Here is a 19,424-nt window from a genome sequence, read left to right as displayed (position 1 = left end):
TTTCCCCCTTAGTATCTGCCCACCCCCTTCTGCCCTCTGCGTATATATTCTTGTCATAGATCTCCAATAAACGAGCCTCGTATCCATCAAAACGACTCTGTGTCTTGCACGCGAGGTTTCCTCTCTTCTTCCCCTATGGGTAATTAGGTTGCCGTTTCCCCGGACCCCTCGGTTGTGTCCGGCTGGACCCGGACAGTGGCGCCCAACGCGGGGCAAGGCGAAAACGGCTTACCGGACAACTGAGGAGCAGCTGTCGCGGCCGCGAAGACGTAACGGGTAGAGGCTGAGCAAGACGCCTCGAGGTAGGGTAAGTTGTCCCATCCCCCATAGGCATTTAAAAATCAAGAGTGTTTCTAAAAAAGGTGTGTGTGTGTGTGTGCTAGGAAAGTGGAAGGAATACGTGTGCATGATGGGAAAAACACTCTCGAAGGAAACAGTGTTCGTGACTGAACTAAAACATAGTCTTAGGAAGAGAGGCAGCAGAGTAAAAAAGGACCTGTTCAGGTTCTATGGCTTGATTCGTGACTTTCTTAAAGAAGCCGACACGAGTCAACAAGTCTCGCACCTCCTCAGCTTGGCCGAGGACGCTATCTTATAATCTAAGATAAAAAATGAAGAACCAAACTCCACTAAAGAACAGAGCTCGCCCCTCAAGGGGAATGAGCGTCCCTCCTGTCTTTTAGAGGAACCTATCAAAAATCCCTCCCTTGAGGATCCCCTTGTTCCCTCTAAGCCCAGACCACGCCTTTATCCAGTCCTATTCACGGACCCTCCTCAAGATAGCACTCTTAATCCGGCTTATCAAGCCGAACTAGAGGAGGAGACAGCCCGCTACCATAACAATGGCGCTCTGAGGAATAGACCTCCTCCCTACAACCCCCCATCCCCCACCATCCAACTTGCCCTCCCACATGATTCCTCTGACTCCCAGCAGGAGGAAGAGGAAGAGGGGGAGGAGGAAAGCGGATCCCGTGGAAATTCCAGGGCCGCAGATACTTCAGGCCTCCCTCACCATCATAGGCCAATTTATAAAAAATTAAAAATTAAGCACATTAAAGACCTGCATTCGGCAGTTAAAAATTATGGCCTGAATGCCCCTTTTACACTCTCCATCCTAGAAGGGCTTAGAGGAGAGGGACACATGCTCCCCTCTGAATGGTCCAAAGTTGTGCAATCTGTCCTATCCCGAGGGCAATTTCAGACTCCCACCCCCCTTCAGGCTCAAACCCAAAGACCACCTCCCAGCGTTTGCCCTAAATGTCGAAAGGGTCGGCACTGGGCTCGAGATTGCCGAGCCAAACCTCAGAACTTTTCCCCAATGTCGGGAAACGGGATGCGGGGCTCCCACGGGAGCCCCTGCCCAGTTCCCTTACTCGAGCCACAGCCCGCAGCGCGGGCCTGGACCTCTGTGCCGCCTCCACCCGAATATTGACCCCTGAAGAAGGCCAGGTAGTCCTCCCCACCAGCAAATTCGGACCACCGCCTCCTGGCATGTTTTTCTTGGTCATCGGCAGGGCGCTCACCACCTTACAAGGTGTAGTTGTGCACCCCACCCTTGTTGATAACGACTACACAGGGGAGATAAAACTTATCATAGAATCTCCTCACGGTCCAGTTACCATTCCTGCCCTCCCCCTCCCCATGATAGGCGATTTTCCCGCTGCAGCCCAAAAACGAGGTCCTTCCTCACCCGGCTCTTCCAACATTTATTGGGTACAACAACTTACTGAGTCCCGACCCACTCTGCAATTAAAGATCGAAGGAAAAACCTTCACAGGGCTGCTGGACACAGGGGCAGACTCTACTGTCATCTCCCAGGCTCATTGGCCCCGAGCCTGGCCCCTTCAACCCTCAGCCACCCACCTGTCAGGAATAGGTCAGATCCAAGATACCCTCCAAAGTACTAAGCTCCTCCATTGGCAAGATACTGAGGGCAATAGTGGCACTATGCTGAAATCTGGGTACCTCCCAGGCAAAGGCCTTGGCAAGAACGAACAAGGCATCTTACACCCAATATCCCCCCCAGCCCAAAACGATAAAGGAGGACTTGGGTCAAAAAATTTTTTATAAAGGTCACTGATCTCCCTGCAATCCAGGCTGATAAGATCACCTGGAAGTCCGATTCCCCTGTCTGGATTGACCAGTGGCCTCTAACATCTGAGAAGGTTCAAGCTGCCCCAATGCTAGTGCAGGAGCAACTCTCTCTTGGACACCTTGAACTTTCCACTTCCCCATGGAATACACCTATTTTTGTTATTAAAAAGAAATCGGGGAAATGGAGACTTCTACAGGACCTTCGTGAGGTCAATAAGACCATGCTACCCATGGGGGCTTTACAGTCAGGCCTTCCATCCCTGACCACTATCATTTTCCTTCCCATAGTCAATTCCTCATCCCCCTCATTGACACAGCTCCAAGCTCGAGGCTTTAGCATTGCCCCAGATAAAATTCAAAATCAAAGCCCAAGAAACTCTTTATTTGCTTCTTGCTCACGCCCTCTTTGTTCTCAATTTCCTCAGGCTGGATGCTGAAGGGCGTTCCGCTGCTGATCGCCACTGGAATCTGCATACTTCATCTAATCTGGCCACAGTCCTTTGGCGTGACCCCGTCACGGGCCTCTGGTGTGGCCCCGACCCTGTCATTATCTGGGGAAAGGGCTCCGCCTGTATTTTTGATAAAGCGGCTAACAATGCCCGTTGGATTCCATCTAGACTGATTAAACCTTTCGCCCCAGATACTAACCCTTCTAAGCCAGGGTCTGATCCCTGAGAAGTTCTCTTCTTCTTCCTTTTACAGAACCACAACCCTGATAACATCACAGATGGGACCTCAGATCCTGAACTCGTTTTATCTGGCGGTTTACATCATCTACTCCACCTTCCTTCCGGTCACCACTTCCAGTCCTCATCTCCTGGTCCAACAACGATGGGAGATCATCAATCCAGTTAATCAAGCCATCATTACCTCTGTTTCTTCTTCCCAATGGCCCCAATGGACATGGTTTCCTTCCATTCCGGTTGATCTTTGTGCCCTAGGCGACCCCAGCCCTGGCTTTGATCAGCCACCACACTGTGGGGACCAGACAGATAGATTTTGTGCAGCCTGGGGATGTGAACTGGATATTGGATCCAGGGAAACCAGGATTTGATATCAATCCTAATTGTAATCCCCTCATTATCACATTTACCAACGCAGGGAAACGAAGTGTTAAATGGACAGATGGCTTGACTTGGGGTTTACGACTCTATAAGAAGGGCGGTTTTGATGATGTTCTCCTTTTCACCCTCCGCCTCCGTGTGCAGCCCCTCATTGTTTCTGTTGGTCCTAACATCATCCTCTCGGATCAACGACGCCCTTTTTCCCCTAACCCCCAGCCATTACCGGCTCCCACGCCTCTCCCCATCCCATCGGTTCCCCTTTTTTCCCCTTCATCTCCGAATCCCTCCTCCCAGTTACAGCCCCAGTCACAGCAAGGGTCCCTAAATATTCCCGGTATAGCAGACAGATTTTTATCTCTAGTATCAGGTGCCTACACTGCCCTGAATGCTTCCAGGCCAGATTTGACGATTAAGTGCTGGCTCTGTCTGAGTCCACAACCCCCTTACTATGAAGGTATTGCCTATATGGCAGAGCCCAATGAAACAGTTCTAGCTTCCCCGCGCTGCGCCGTCTTTCCTCGCCGTCTCACCCTTGCTGAAGTCTCTGGCCGTGGCCTTTGTTTAGGCACCATTCCCCGATCTCATGCCCACTTATGTAACTCCACCCTTGACCTCCCCCCTTCCCCTTCCTTTTTGGAAGCCCCGAATAATGGCTTTTGGGCTTGCAATACTGGCCTCACCCCTTGTATATCTCTTCTAGTTTTCAATACCTCCTTTGAATTCTGTGTTCTTGTCCAGCTATGGCCACGTATCTCTTTCCACACGGACGATAGTGTGGCCTCCCTCCTCTCCCCCTCTCCTAGAACACGTAGGGAACCCTTTACTACTTTAGCTATCCTGTTAGGACTCGGCGGTCTTGCTGCAGGCATTGGCACTGGCACTACTGCCCTTCTCCAGACCCAACACTTGGCCGCTCTTCAGATGGCCATGACAACTGATTTAGAAGCCCTCGAAAAGTCTGTCACGGCCCTGGAACAATCACTCACTTCTCTGTCAGAGGTAGTCTTACAGAATAGGCGCGGTCTTGATCTCCTTTTTTTAAAAGAGGGGGGATTATGCGCAGCCCTCAAAGAGGAATGTTGTTTTTACGCTGACCATACTGGCGTAGTAAGGGAATCTATGGCAAAGTTGCGTGAACGGCTAGCCCAGAGGAAAAGGGAAGCCGAGGCACAGGAAGGATGGTTTAATACCCTTCTCAGAGGTTCTCCTTGGCTCTCCACTTTAATTCCCACTATTATTACACCTCTCTTTATATTTTTATTGATCTTAACCTTTGGCCCTTGGGCCTTCCAACGTCTAACGAAATTCATCAAAACTAATGTTAACTCAGCCCTTGATAAGTTCCCTATGGTTCAATACCATCGTATTGAGATGATGGACACAGAACAACCTTGTGACACTCGTTTGCAGTATTCCAGCAGGGCGGTAACCCAATGACGGGAGTAGCACAGGACCTCAACCCTTGATGGTTGAGTAACTCCCCCTGTGTAGCCTAAGACAGGGGCCGTCGCTGCCAATCTCACTTATGGATTGACCAGGGAACACAAGGTGTCTTAGGAAAAACTTCTGGTGTTAAGACAGACTTGGATTGAACAACGACCAAAGGTTAATAAACTTATCCCTTATGCCTTTCTATTTAAAAAAGAAAGGGGGATTTGTTAGGGACCAAGACTTTAAGAAAAGATAGTCACTCTTCTAAGAATAGATATCATTCACTCTTCTAAGATAAGATATTGATCATAGGCCCATCCTTGCTTGGAGACAGTAAGACCACCAGAGATTTTCTATGCTCCCTTTCCGCGTTCCTTTCCCCCTTAGTATCTGCCCACCCCCTTCTGCCCTCTGCGTATATATTCTTGTCATAGATCTCCAATAAACGAGCCTCGTATCCATCAAAACGACTCTGTGTCTTGCACGCGAGGTTTCCCCTCTTCTTCCCCTATGGGTAATTAGGTTGCCGTTTCCCCGGACCCCTCGGTTGTGTCCGGCTGGACCCGGACAAGAAATAGCTTGTAGGTTGGAGACCCTCAAAGCTTGTGCTTGTTCCCTGTTCCTGTGAGAATCCACCCTAAAGGGAATCTCAGGCTAGCAGTTGCAGACTGAATAATGGACCCTGGGGTAAATGCTAAACCCTTTTGTCTTAGGTAGCCTTCCCCATTGTATCAAGAGACCCTTTCCCAGGAAGACACACCTGGGCAGGAACCATCCTTTAGTATCCATTGTGTAAGCAGCCCCTTCCCTTACACCCCAGCCTCTGGCTAGGATTCCTTTCCCAAGCCTGATTGTAAATCCCATCCCTACCAGTATGTCAATCATCTCTCCCAGCCCCTGGATCTTCCCAAATGGTATATAAGTTCCCCAATTTCCTTTGTTCCTTGGAGTCTTCATCTAGCACAGTGTCACTTCTAGGGGGTCAGGGATCAGAGTGAAGCAGTGTTCAATCCTTGGACTCTGCACAAAGCACAGCTCTGCATAAGAGGCCTAAGTAGCCCTCATTCCCCCTTTCCCTTGATTAAAGAGTGGCTTTATGACTATTTAATAGTTCTGTGTTTTTTATAAGTTAACACATATGTCTTGGATTCAAGAGAAAAATGACTTCTCTTTTGTGTTTATCTTTTCCTGATTTTATGTAAACCAAATGTTCTTAGAAGCAAATGTCCAGGATAAGAGCAGGAGATCCATCAAGTCATCAGAAGACCCCCACTGGCAACTGGAACTAGAAACAATAGCAGCTGCCTTGCCAGAGTAAGTGCCAGTGTGGCAACCAAAGAACCTGCTTGACCAAACCCAGCAAAGGCTTGTCCTTTTAGCCTATGCTAGCTATTTTTGTCTTTGTCAGAAATGTGGATTTGTGGTTTCTACATTACAGTAAGAAATGGTTCACCACACATTAGAGGTCTCTCATGTGAGGTATCAGAAAACAAATTAGGCAGTCAAAATTAGATCATTATTCAGAAACTGAAGAAACTGAGTACAAGAAAGATCAGAGAAACTAAGAATCTGCCTATAGAAGCAGAAACATCAGAAAAAAGATGCAAAAGACAGAATGCAAAAGCTGGGGGAGCTGAGAGACTGGCAGAAGGCCGAGACCAGGTGACTATTATTCCTTTAGGAAATACATGGGTTTGGCAGAAAACTCTGCTTGAAAGAGCTGATTGGAAGAAAGAAGAATCCTCTGCTGTGGATGAGGAGCAAAAGAAAGGGGAACCCTTTAACAGCTTGCCTCCATTACCTTTTACTGTCAGTGACTCAAAGAGGGGAACCAAAATTTAAACAAAATTGCAGTAGCTTTGTACATGTCAAGATGAAAGGGAACTGCTTCTCTCTGAAAAAGTATTCCCTGCTTAGCAGCTAGTCAAGGCAACAGACTTAGAAACTGTACAGAATCTCAGGCTGAAAGCTGCTATTAGCTAAGGGGAGACTCAAGAGTAGTAGAGAAGAGTCTTCATCCATGTGGAGAGCCAGAAAGGCTCAGAAGACGAGTGGTGTCCTCTAGCAAATGGCATCTTATACAGACTCTTCCCCAAAGAGACCACAGATACCCAAGGCCTGAAGAAACTGAGTTGTGAATTTCCCCATTCACATAAGTTTCCCCATTTATGTGCCTCACTACAAGGTTTTACTGAGCAGCTAGATGGTGCAGTGGATAGAGTGCCAAGCCTGGAGTCAGGAAGAATTGAGTTCACATCTGGTCTCTGATACCTACTAGCTGCGTGATCCTAGGCGAGTCACTGTACTCTGTTGACATCAGTTTCCTCATTTATAAAATAAGTTGGAGGAGAAAATGACAAACCATTCTATTATCTTTGCCAAGAACATTCCAAATGGCATTACAAAGAGTTGGACATGATTCAACAACAACCACAAATGAAGCTGTGTAAAAGGTGTGTGAAAATTATGTAGAAGATTGTGATCCAACTTTATGGTGAATTGTTATGTTTTGGTTATTCACTTCTATTTTATAAATGTTATGCTTATTCTTACTTTTGCTTTCTTATTTAATAAATATTTCTTGTTTAAGAGATAACGGTGTCCTTATGATTAATTTTTCTATATTGGAAACACATTGGTGGAGGCCTAAGAGCTACACTTATGAATATAAATATATATTTCTCCCACAACAGGTTTACCCTTAGGACACTGAGAGTAAGTGGCAGTGGTGTCACTACCCTTTGGGTAATCATCTAGGTATAATTTGAGGTAAGTAAATCAACCTCATCTGAAGGAAAGAGAGTCTTTAGAGAGTTGGGAAGGAGGAGAGAGGGTCTAAATATCAATTATTGTTATTAATAGTAGTAGCTGGCTTAGAAGTAAATGAACCTTGTGTTTATTATCTCATTTGAGCCTCACAACAGCCTGGCTATAATCTCCTTTTTACAGTTGAGGAAACTGAGGCTCAGAGAATTTAAGAGGCTTATTCCTGGTTCCATAGGTAGTATCATGGTGGCCAAGGTTGAATGAGAGGATTTGGGGTGGAGGGAGGGTGAGAGAGGCTGGGTTTGATGACCCAGGGCTTTTTATCTCCAGGTCTAACACTTTTAACTACTATGCATGCACAAGACTTCATTCATTAGCATTGCTTGTTACTTTCTTGTAATAAATCTTTTTCTTTTCCAAAAGTGAGATCTGGAATCCTGTTCAGTTCCTAGATTAATTTTAGAGTGCTTTGACTTTAGGGTTATAACAGAATTGGTATTTCTCAGGAAACAGGAGAGTAGAAAACTAATGGAGAGGTACAAAACGATAGTGGGGAACTCTGGGTCTCACTTAAAATCAAGAACTTTGAATGTAATTATAGACATTAAAGCAACTCGGGATTTGTTCCTTTTCCTCATTATTTTGTCCTGAAGCAAAACTCAGAAGTAAACATCATTTATTATGTTTAGGGGTTTGTTTTCTTCTTATTTTGATGTTTTGCTGAAGGAAGAGACTTTTGAGGCCTCAGTTTTCTCATCTGTAAAATGATGAGGGTTAGCTTTTATGGCTTTTGAGGTTCCTTCTCTCTCTTAGATCTATAGTCCTGCGATCCTAAGAACATGACACATACAATGTGGACAATTCATTAGTGAACCAGAAGATGAAGCATCTAGCTGTCACTGTAGAGGGTGGGAAGCAATATTTCCCTAGACACGGGGCCTGTTGGTTTGTGAAAGATTGCCTCAGAGACATGCTTCTGAGAGGTTTATTGTCACTGTCAGCAGAAGCAATATTAGAAAGTCAAGTTAATGGACTGGAGGGGGAATGAGAGTGACCTTATATCAACAGGTCCCAGGGACATTAGATGCAGAGCTGAGAAAGAAAAATGACATAGGACAGGGGCCATGCTTTTGTTTTTGTCATTAACATTAACCCTCCTGTTGTCACAGTCATAGCTTCCTCTTCTGGGGGAAACTCAGTCCTGGCAGACTCTTTTCTTTCCCTCCCTATCCCACCATGTCTATTACCTTCTTTATAGGTGCCAGTTCAAGAACACACTGTTCCCACCAAAATGGATGGGGAAGCAACAAGTATTTATTAAAAACTTACAATGTGCCAAGCATCTTTAAAAATATGATCTTATTTAATCTTCATGACCACTCCGTGATAGATTTTTGTGAATTGTCCCCATTGTGGTTAAGTGACTTGCTCAGGGTCACTCAGCTAGCAATGAGCTGAGGCCAAATGAGAGTTTGGGTCTTCCTGATTCTAGGTCCAGTAGTCTCTCCTTTCTACCACCAACTAGCTGTCTCTTCCTCGGAGTACTCACAGTGCAGGTCCATTCACCCAATATCAGTTATGGCTGGCTTCAACACAAGATGACTTATGACTTTTTTAAATATATGAGAATAATTAACATCTTTCTTTAAGTCTCTTGGAAACTTTAATATAATAGCCTAAAGAAGGTTTAGGGACTATCTCTTTGACTTCAGATTCTGAAAACAAATGATTAAGGAGTGCCCTTTCCTATATGTACAAAGTCGAGAATTTTCTCCTCATTAACATAAGGGAAGATTGAGGCATACTGATGTAATCTAGGCTTAGTAGGACCCCATTGCAACCTCATCCCTTAACTCCCCTGCCTCCCATACTCCTTCCATGGATAGAAGGGAATGACAGAGAGAAAAAGCATAAAATAACCAAAAATTCAAGGGTGTAGCCAGAAGCTTTTACCAAAAGAATTCTGTTCTTCTGCTCCTTAGCCCCACATCCCACACTTAAATCTAAATTACTCACTGTCAGTGTATTCATAAGAAACTGGGGAAGTAAAGGACATCTGTATACATGTGAAACGTTGAAAACTTTATTAAGGACATAAATTCACTTGCCTCATCTTCCTTTATCTCCAAGGTGGTTGTGAGGTTCAAATAAGATAATGGATGTAAAATACTTTGACAACCTTAAAGTGCTGTATGAATGAATGCCAGTTGTCCTTAATCTTATTAGTCTTAGTCTTATAGAGCCTTCTGGTCTGGTGATTAATTCCTTCCCTGAACCTTCTACTGACTCTTGCTGAGCTCAAGTAATGTTTACAGAACAGGGTTGGCCAACTAAGGACAGCCCAAAGCTGCCTGCCTCCTGTGTTTTCTTCCTGTGAGCTAAGAATGGTTTTTACATTTTTAAATTCATAAAACTTTATTTAAAAGTTTTTAAAGGGGGTGATGGGAGCAGCTAGGTAGTTCAGTGGATTGAAAGCCAGACCTAGAATCAAGAGGACCTGAGTTCTTATTTAGCCTCTGATACTTCTAGATATATGACCCTGGGTAAGTCACTTAATCCCTAATGTTTAACCCTTACTACTCTTTTGCTTTAGAGCTGATACATAGTAATGATTTTAAAGCAGAAGGTAAGGGCTTAAAAAAGTTAAGTTAAATATTTAAGAAAGAAATTATCAGCTCACAGGACAAATAAAAACCAGGAGTGAGAGAATTTGACCTGCTGGCCTAGTTGTAAATAGAGCAATTTTGGAAGGATGTTGGCAAGCACTTAGCAAACCAGGCCTCCAGAGAAGTATGCATACATGTTTTTAAGTTTAACCTATACTATTAACTTTCTTAGGTCTAGGTAATCAAAGAAGCCTATTAAGCTCTGATTTGCTCCTATTGCTGATTTCTGAAAATTTAGCTTTTGGCTCCCACAACCTGGTTGGAGAGGGCTTCAGCACATTCCTATGCCTTTCCCTTTGCCCTCCTGTGCATGAACCCTCACTGCTATACCTACTTGGATCTGGACTATTATATTTTACAGGGCTAGTGTGTCTTTAGATTTACTGCTGTGTTATTTTCTTTCAGAGATCAGAACGGGTGGCAAAAACTCTGGGGCACCAGTTAAATAATTTAGCACATCTTCATATCCTGTTAGTGTATGTGGCATGTATACAATTAATAAAGCCTGTATTTTGATGTATAAATTGTGGTGGCCAACATTCCTGTTCCTTGAGATTTTGTCATTGCTGTTCATTCATGCCTGTAATAATGGCCCAACTTGAGAGGGTTTAGGTGGGAAAGAGAGATGGATCAGTGTAATAGTTCTCTCTTCCCTCTCTTTTGGTGCCACTAATACTGGAGTAACTCGAGAGTGATTTCTCCCAGATGGTGGTCATCTGGGGAAGGTGTGCTGGCCCTCAAAGTTTAGAGGAAAGGCTTTCACACAAGATGAGGTATGAGAAGACCTTGTTTAATCTGAACCAGAACCAGGGTCCCCACAAGCCTCCCCTTGTCTAATCGTCGGTTTCCAGGGGGTCAGGCTCAGAGATGGATTCAGTCAGGCAAAAGCTACGAGACCCTCTTCCCCTCTTGTCTCACAATAAATCCAGAATGCTATCTGAATGCTGATGTATTTATTAAGAAGATCAGGGTTTCTGATGAAGGTGGTGGTCAGAGGGAATTAGGTCACATAAAATGTCTAGCCCAAGGTCCTTCACTTTGGTATAGAGGTCTAGCTCTATATTACTAGGGGGTTTGAGTGGTGTTTTATGGCATTGGATTGAAAAAAACAGAAACAGAGTATTGAGAACAGTCAGACTAATGACTGGCCCATAGCTGCTCCAAAGAACCATCTCGAAGCCTTCTTTATTTATATCATTTCCAAAAGAATAATTTCTCACAAAGCCTAAGGGGTTTTGCAGCTGTGCAGTCAAGCCAAAGTTATAGAATTACATCATGATCAGTATATGGTTTTACAAAGCACAATAAAGTTATAGTTTGTACAGTTACTCAAGGTAAAAGTTACCTGATACAGATTAAGCCAGAATAGAACAAGATTCAAAGCTGGGAATGAGCCTCATTATTATCACCAGCTATTTCTGGGAAAAGTTACTATATTTTAAAGATATCCTTATGAATGGGTCTTTAACTTCATTGGGATGAATGCTGTCTAGCTTTGACCTTGACAGTCTGAAAGTGGACTCATAGCCTGGTAGCTAAATGTCTGCCTTTTTGTCTTGGAGAGAAAAACTCTTAACTCCTTGACTGCTGGTTTACTGAGAACATAAAGCTTTCCTACAAAATTAGATTATAATGATTTCTGATAAGAAAAGGTGTGGATCATAAAAGGAATCAAAGAGAGGAGTCAAGATTTTTATCTTAGACAACCCATCCTGACTGTGTCCTGACTTGTAGGGCAGAAAGATCAAACACACAGTATTATCTATCACTGATCTTATAATGAGGTCCAGATAAAATATCTAATATACACTCTGTTTCTCTCAATGACTTCTGAAAAAGGAGCCTCCAGGAGGGGGTCAATTATTTTGGATTAACCAACCTGCTAGTAGCCCAGCCTTTTGGGCTTAGGCAACTAGAATCAATCACAAAGCTGTATTAGCCGAATTGATCATGATGGGAATCCAGATAAAAGGCCCTATCAAAAACCCTATTTCTCCAATTGACCTTCTACATTTTGGGGAGCCAATTCAGGCTCCACCCAAAGCTTCTCCTTCCCTTCCCTCTATCTCTAGTTCTAGTCTATCAGCTATAATATAGTTATGTTGAATAGGGTCTCTCAGAAAAGCAAGGGTTAGGATGGGGAGATTTGGGGGTCTGCTCCCAGATAGAGTCAACTCCCTAAGGGACAAGATGTTTTAGTCTTGGTTGTGGGAATATGTCTGCTGACAGAGAACAGGGTTTCTGGATTCAACTCTGATTAGGGAAATCCACAGGTTCAGCTTCAGTTCATTCAGAGCAAGCTCACTGCTCCTCTCTCCTCCAGCTCTCCAAACTGAAGCCCACTTCCTCAGGAATTCTTCCAAGAATTCCTCCCAGTCCTCAACTGCCATTCTTGTCTCACGCTCTTCTCATCCAACATTCTGTGCCCCCAAAATTCTTTTTCCTTACCCTTCATCCTTATATGCCCAACTCTTCATGATCCCATATGAGTTGTTTTTGTTTTTTGGCAAAGATACTGAAGAAGTTTGCCATTTCCTTCTCCCATGGGTTAAGACAAACAGAGTTGTTAAGTGACTTACCCAGCATCACAAATCATTTTTTTTTAATTTTATTTTTTTTAAATCCTTAACTTCTGTGTATTGGCTCATAGGTGGAAGAGTAATAAAGGGTCAAGTGACTTGCCCAGGGTCACACAGCTAGGAAGTGTCTGAGGCCAGCTTTGAACCTAGGACCTCCCGTCTCTAGGGCTGTCTCTCAAACCACTGAGCTATCCAGCTGCCCCTCATCCACAAATCTAAGGAGTGTCTGAGGTTTTGAATTCAGGTCTTCTTGATTCCAGTTCTAGCACTCTATTCCCTGAGCCACCTACCTGCCCTAAAATCTAGAACCTGACTACCCAGAACCATAGAATCATAGAAATTAAATTACAAAGGGTCTCAGAGGTCACCTAGATGAATTGCTTCAGAAACAAGATCCCTTCTTTGCCAATCTCAAAACTGTTCACCTAGATTCTGCTTAAAGAACTGATTCCACTATGATCAACTGATATAATATTTACAAAGCACTTAGCAAAGTGGCACATAGAGTCTACATAAATGCCTCAGTTTCCTTATCTGTAAAATGATCTAGAAAAGGAAAAGGCAAACTACTCTAGTATCTTTGCCAAGAAAAACCCAAATGGGATCACAAAGCCTGACACTACTGAAAATGTATGAATAACAGCTGGTTCAAGGATACTCAGAAGTGTTGTGAGGTCTACATGTTTGACACTGTCTGAACGAGATGACCTAGAGAGGCCATTCTCATTCTGTACTGGTATACCTATGGTGGTCAAGGAATGTCAGGAATTAAAATTATGTGAGATTTTCTCAGTATATTAACTTCATCTACCATGGAATATCACAATCCATCTATAATTATGAGGTTCTAAGAAATTAAATGACTTGTTCATGGATACAGAGCAAGCATATATAAAGGGCAGGATTTGAATCTAGGACTTTATGGCTAACATTCTACCCACTAATACCATGGTAATTCCATACAAGGGAAGGCACCTATCATAAATAGTGTAGTAAGCAAGAAAAGATGGAATACTTCACAAAAAGGCATATTAAAAAACTGTCCCAGCATTTAAGGTTTTAGTTATCCCATAAGTAATCTGCAGATTGAGTCTTTATTTTCTCAGGACTCTGGACATCCCAGCCTTGAATTTCATCCTTCGCAACAGTGGTTGGATCTGAATTTGAGCAATTTATAACTGGAGAGAGAGCAAATGATCAAAAATAATCTCAGTATACCCCAGGGAAATCAAAATAACTTTCACAAAGTGGGATTGGATTGTAAAAGGCTATAATAACAGTTCAAGTGTAACACCCTGTTCTGTACCATGTAGAGCATTCCACAAAATTAAAAAACATATTAGATCATTTTCCTCTAAGTCAGTTTCTGGCAGCAGTGTTTAATGGACAGAGAATCACTGATGCTCTATCTCTTAGGCTGCAGTCCAACTGTTTGCCTGAACTGTTCTCACCTTCATTACTTTGTTTTTTGACATTCTTGCTGCCTGGAATAACCTCTTTGTTTCCATCATCCATTTACAATATTTTAAAACACAGGAGAAAATTAACCTCCTACAGGAAGCTTTCCTTGATTTAATCTTCTCTAATGCTTTAAATTCCTTAACATCATCACAGCCACACAAATCTAGAGTTCTTGTTAAATGTTTGTTTATTGACTAAACTTAAATAATAATTCTAGAACCTGACTCAGGACAGTATTTCATGCTTCACTGGCTGTGATCCATTGATGAAGATACTCCATCCAATGATTCCATTCATAGCACATCTGTGCTCACTCTTCTACTATCCTCCCATAAATCTTTTCAAGGGTTTCATCCCATATGCTGGGACCTTCCTCTAGATCAGTCAGTTAATAAACATTTTTTTAAATTCAGTTTTATTTTATTTTCAGTTGCAAATTCTCTCCTTCTTTCCCTCAAAATTGAGAAAGCAAGAAATATAAAATTCATTACAAATGTGAAGTCAGGCAAAATAAACTTCCAAATTAGCTAAGACAAATGCATTTATTAAGAGCCTACTATATACTAAGCATTGTGCTAAGCACTTGATGGTACAAAATCAAGAAAAATGTAGTCCTTGCTCTCAAGGAATTTATAATTTAATGAGAAGACAAGAAGTATGTGTGTGTATGTATATATCTCTATATATGTATACATATGCACAGATACACACAGATGCCTATATACATGGTGGGTATGGGTGTGTACCAACAATCTACATCCAGGATAAAGAAGAAATAATAGCAGAGAGAGGGCACTAGAATTATAAGAGGTTGGGACAGGTTGGGACAAGAAGGTGAGATTATAGTTGAGACTTGACAGAAGCCAAAAGGCAGAGATGAGAAAGAAGAGCATTTCAGTCACAGGGGGACAGTTGGAGGAAATATTTGCAGCCCAGAGATGATGTCTCCTATAGGGAAAAACAAGAAGGTCCAGTGTCACTGGATCAAAGAGTAAAGTATAAAAAGACTGGAACGAGTGGAGGGAGGGAGGTTATGAAGGGCTTTGAACTCTAAACAGATGATTTTTTAATTTGATCCTGAAGGTAATTGGGAGCTACTGAAGTTCATTAAATAGATCAGTGACATGGTTGGACCTTTAGAAACTATGGTTGGAGCTTTAGGAAAGTCACTTTGGCAGCTGAATGGAGGATGGACTGGAGAAAGGACAGATCTTTGGCAGGCTGATTAACCAATAGGTTATTGTGATAATCCAAGGTTAGTTCATGAAACTTTGCATCAGAGTGGTGGCAGTAATGAGAGTAGAGGGTGTATTTGAGTGATGTTGCAAAGGTGAAATGGACAAACCTTGACATCAGATTGGATATGGGAGGTGAGAGACAGTGAAGAGTCAAGGATGAGACCTAAGGCTAGGAGATTAGGAAAATAGTGGTGCCTTTAACAGTTATAGAAAAGTTTGGAAAGAGGAAAAATAATGAGCTTTAGATTTGCTGGGTTCAATATGTTGACTGAATCTTCAGTTTGATATATCTGAAAGGCAGTTGGAGATGAAAGTCTGGAGGTAAGTAGAGAGGTTTAAGAAAGGGGAGTTAGATTTGAGAACTACAAACATAGATTATAATTAAATACATGGGAGCTGATGAGATCACCAACTGAAGTAGTACAAATGGAGAAAATAAAACTTAAGACAAAGCTCTGTGAGACACCTATGGGTGATGGGCATAATCTGGTTGAGACTCCAGTGAAATTGAGAAGAAGCAGTTTGATAAATATGAGGAGAACTAGAGGACAGTGATGTCCTGAAAATTTAGGGAAAAAATTGAGTATCAAAGAGAAGAAGGTAATCACTATTGTCAAAGGCTGCTGTGATAATGATATTAAATCTACCCTCCCCATCTTTAGATTTAATCACTAAAGGTGAAAATATCTTCACTTAACTCACAAGTTGGGTGGTCTATAACCCACATGTGCTAGCGTGAGTAACAAATCAGAATTTAATGACTGCCTCCTGGGCAGTCCTAAGAAAAACATCTGTTGTGATTGGACACGCAAACTAAGAGGAAGGCACAGGAAGTGATGCAAAAGAGGCCTCTTTAAAAAGAGAGAGTTGAGTGAGCCAGGGTCTCTTCTGGTTCTTGCTTGGATGTGGAGGAATGCTGCACCTGGGACCCTGAGACCTTGGTGAGACTGCTCTTAAATCTCTCTCTTAGAACTACATGTGGTGAGTGAAGAAGGCTGATTCCTTTAAGCTCCCAGGAGGTACTAGCCTCCGGGAGGCTCCCTTAATTGGGAGAAGCCCTTGTGGCTAAAAGCCTTGTTAATTGACTTTTAGGCTCTGGCTGGGCCTCTGGAGCCCTGCTGGAGTAAAACCGAGACTTGAATACAAATCTCTTATTTTACCCTCTTCTCATCTCTCTATTTCCACTCTCTTCTCATTTGTAAATAAACTTCCATAAAAGTCATTTTAACTTGAGGTTATTCTTTAATTGGGGACGGATAATTGTTCAGTCCCCTGGCAAGCAACCTTTTTATACTCAACCAAAAACCCCTTTTCCCTCTTACACTGCAGAGAGGTCAAGAAGAATGAGGTCTAAGAAAAGGCCATTAGATTTGACAATTAGGAGATCACTGGTAATTTTGAAGAGAACAGTTTGGGCATGATAGTGTCAGAAGCAGGATCTCTCAACAGAATAGGTATAACAGCATCCTTCCCGCTCTGCCTCTGTCTCTCTGTCTCTTTTTTCTCTCTCTCCATTACTGGTCTATCCTTTTTTCCATTTGTATATTTCTCCAATAACATCCGTTAGTCCATTTCTCTTCCAAAATTCTTTGTTGGCAATAGGTCATTCTAAGGATCACCAATAGCCTTTTCATTGCTCTCTTAGTGACCCTCAGTTTCAATTCTTCATAGACATAGTATTCCATGACCCATAGAAATATAGTATCACTGGAAGAATACTCTTGCTAATATGATGATTCTTTGTTACAGGTGAAAGCTTGGAGTCATTAGAAGCTATTTGAAATGGAATCTAATTCAACACAAGTATCTATCATGGACTTGAGAGAGCTATAGATTTTCAAAGGTGAAAAGAATGTTAGAGTCCAGCTTGAAACATGTAACTCTTCAAAATATCTAATATCACGTGGTCATTAGACCTCCACTTGAATTCCTTCAGTGGTCAGGAACTTTCTACTTTTAAGGCTATTTGTCCAATTTTTTAGATAATTCTAATTATTAAGATTTATAAGGAAATCTGCCATCCTAACTTTAATCCATTGGTCCTAATTGTATTCCCTGCATATTTGAAGGTACTAATTCTAATCTCTCTTCTATTTGAAAAAGTTTCAAATATTTGAAGTTTGCTACTCTGCTCTTTTTGAGACTTCTTTAAAGCTAGATATTCCCAATTCCTTCCTTTGGGGTGGCTAGGTGGCACAGTGGATAAGAGCACTGGGCATAGAGACACCACTGTTCAAATGTGACCTCAGATACTTACTAACTGTATGACCCTGGACAAGTCACCTAAATCCTGACTGCATACAACTGGAGAAGGAAATGGCAAAGAACTCCAGTTATCTTTGCCAAGAAAATTCTATGGACAGTTGGTTCATGGGATCATGAAGGGTTAGATGTGTCTAAACAACTGAACACATATGGCAGAGTTGCAAGTCTCCTCACCAACTTTGAAATGACCATCCTAAAATACAACCCCCGGAACTGGACACAATACTCCATGTGGTCTAAAAGCCAACAGAGGGATACCGAGATACCAAGGTAAGGAAGGCAGTTTTCCTGACTGATAGGACCTTGGGCAAAGTGTTACAACAAGGTTTCATGTATATTATCTTGGATCAAAAGTTGCTTTGCAATTAAATCCAAGTCAACAGTTTGATATGACAGCACCAAGAGCTAATATAATCTTAGCCTTCATTAAGAGAAGCATCATGTCTAGGAATCAGTAATGAATATGTGGATGTTGATCCTGGAGAAGAGAAGAATGTGATGAGACATGATGGTTGCCCTCAAATGCAAATGAAAGAGGAATTGCTTTTCCTGGCCACAGAAAATGAAACTAGGCACAATCAGTGGAAGTTACTTACAGGCTGGTTAAGACAATCTACAGAAAAAGATGCTTAAAGATTAGAGCTACCTGAAAAACAAAGAGGATGGAGGATCTCTCTCCCTTGGTCTCCCAGAAAAGGTTAGATGATCACTTGCTGAATATGATGTAGAAAGTTCTTGTTCAATTCAATTCAATTAACACTTACTGAGGAACTTAAATTCTATTTGATAAAGGTTGTTCAGGTACAGGGTGGGTTGGACAGTCTCTGACATGACTACGGTTCTGTTATTCTGCGTTCTTTACAAAATTAGGGCAGGATGGCACCTTTGAGTCTCTTATAGTTCAACCTGTCATCCTATTTTTTTTAGATGAGGAAACTGAGGGTCAGTTAATTAGTGTCTATCCAGGAAGTATAATTCAGGTGTCCAGAGACAAGTATTTTTTCTTCAATACTATGTAATTTCAAAGAGAAAGCTGGATAGAACAATAGGTCTGGAATCAGGAGGACCTTTATTCAAATCCAGACCTCAGATACTGCCAAGCTATGTGACCCTAGGCAAGTCACTTAACCTCTGATTGCCTGACAAAAAGATTCCCTGGAGAAGGAAATGTCAACCACTTCAATATCTTTGCCAAGAAAATTCCAGGGGCAGCTTTGATCCAGGAGGTCACAAAGAGTCAGACATGACTAAATGACTGAATAATAATAGCATGTGATCACAGGATTTCTCCACTCCTTCCTCAGATAGACTGTAAGCTACTCCAGGAGCATCAGATGCTTTATTTTATTTTATTTTATTTTATTCATTCATTCATTTAATTATTCATTCATTCATTCATACATTTATTTATTTAATTTTTATTTATTTAAATTTACTTGGTAGCATATTACTTGGTAGCAAATTAAATTTACTTGCTAGCATAAAATTACTTGGTTGCACAGATGCAGCCTTGAAATGGGAATTAGAAAACCAGGGTCAAGTCCCAGGCCTCCTACCACACAGCTATGGATATCTCTCCAGACTTTAGTTTTCTCCTCTGTCAAATGAAGGTGTTGGGTCAGATGATTTTTGTAGTTTCTTCAAGCTCAGAATTCTTTTCTCTATCACAGCTGCCCTACAGCAGCACCTAGAGGATTGAGCTTAGTGATACTATTAAATGTTTGAATGTTTGAGTGATATTTTTTCAACTACTTATTTCTACCCACAATTCACTCAAGCTTCTCTTATCTTGATGTCATTATTGATTATTCCCTATAGGTTCATCATTCCTAATACTATTATTTACTAAACTGTCCTGAA

The sequence above is a fragment of the Gracilinanus agilis genome, chromosome 4 (assembly GCF_016433145.1).
Source record: "Gracilinanus agilis isolate LMUSP501 chromosome 4, AgileGrace, whole genome shotgun sequence".
In the NCBI taxonomy this organism is placed as follows: Eukaryota; Metazoa; Chordata; class Mammalia; order Didelphimorphia; family Didelphidae; genus Gracilinanus; species Gracilinanus agilis.
The sequence above is the reverse complement of the archived record's forward strand: the minus strand, read 5'-3'. Positions refer to the sequence as shown.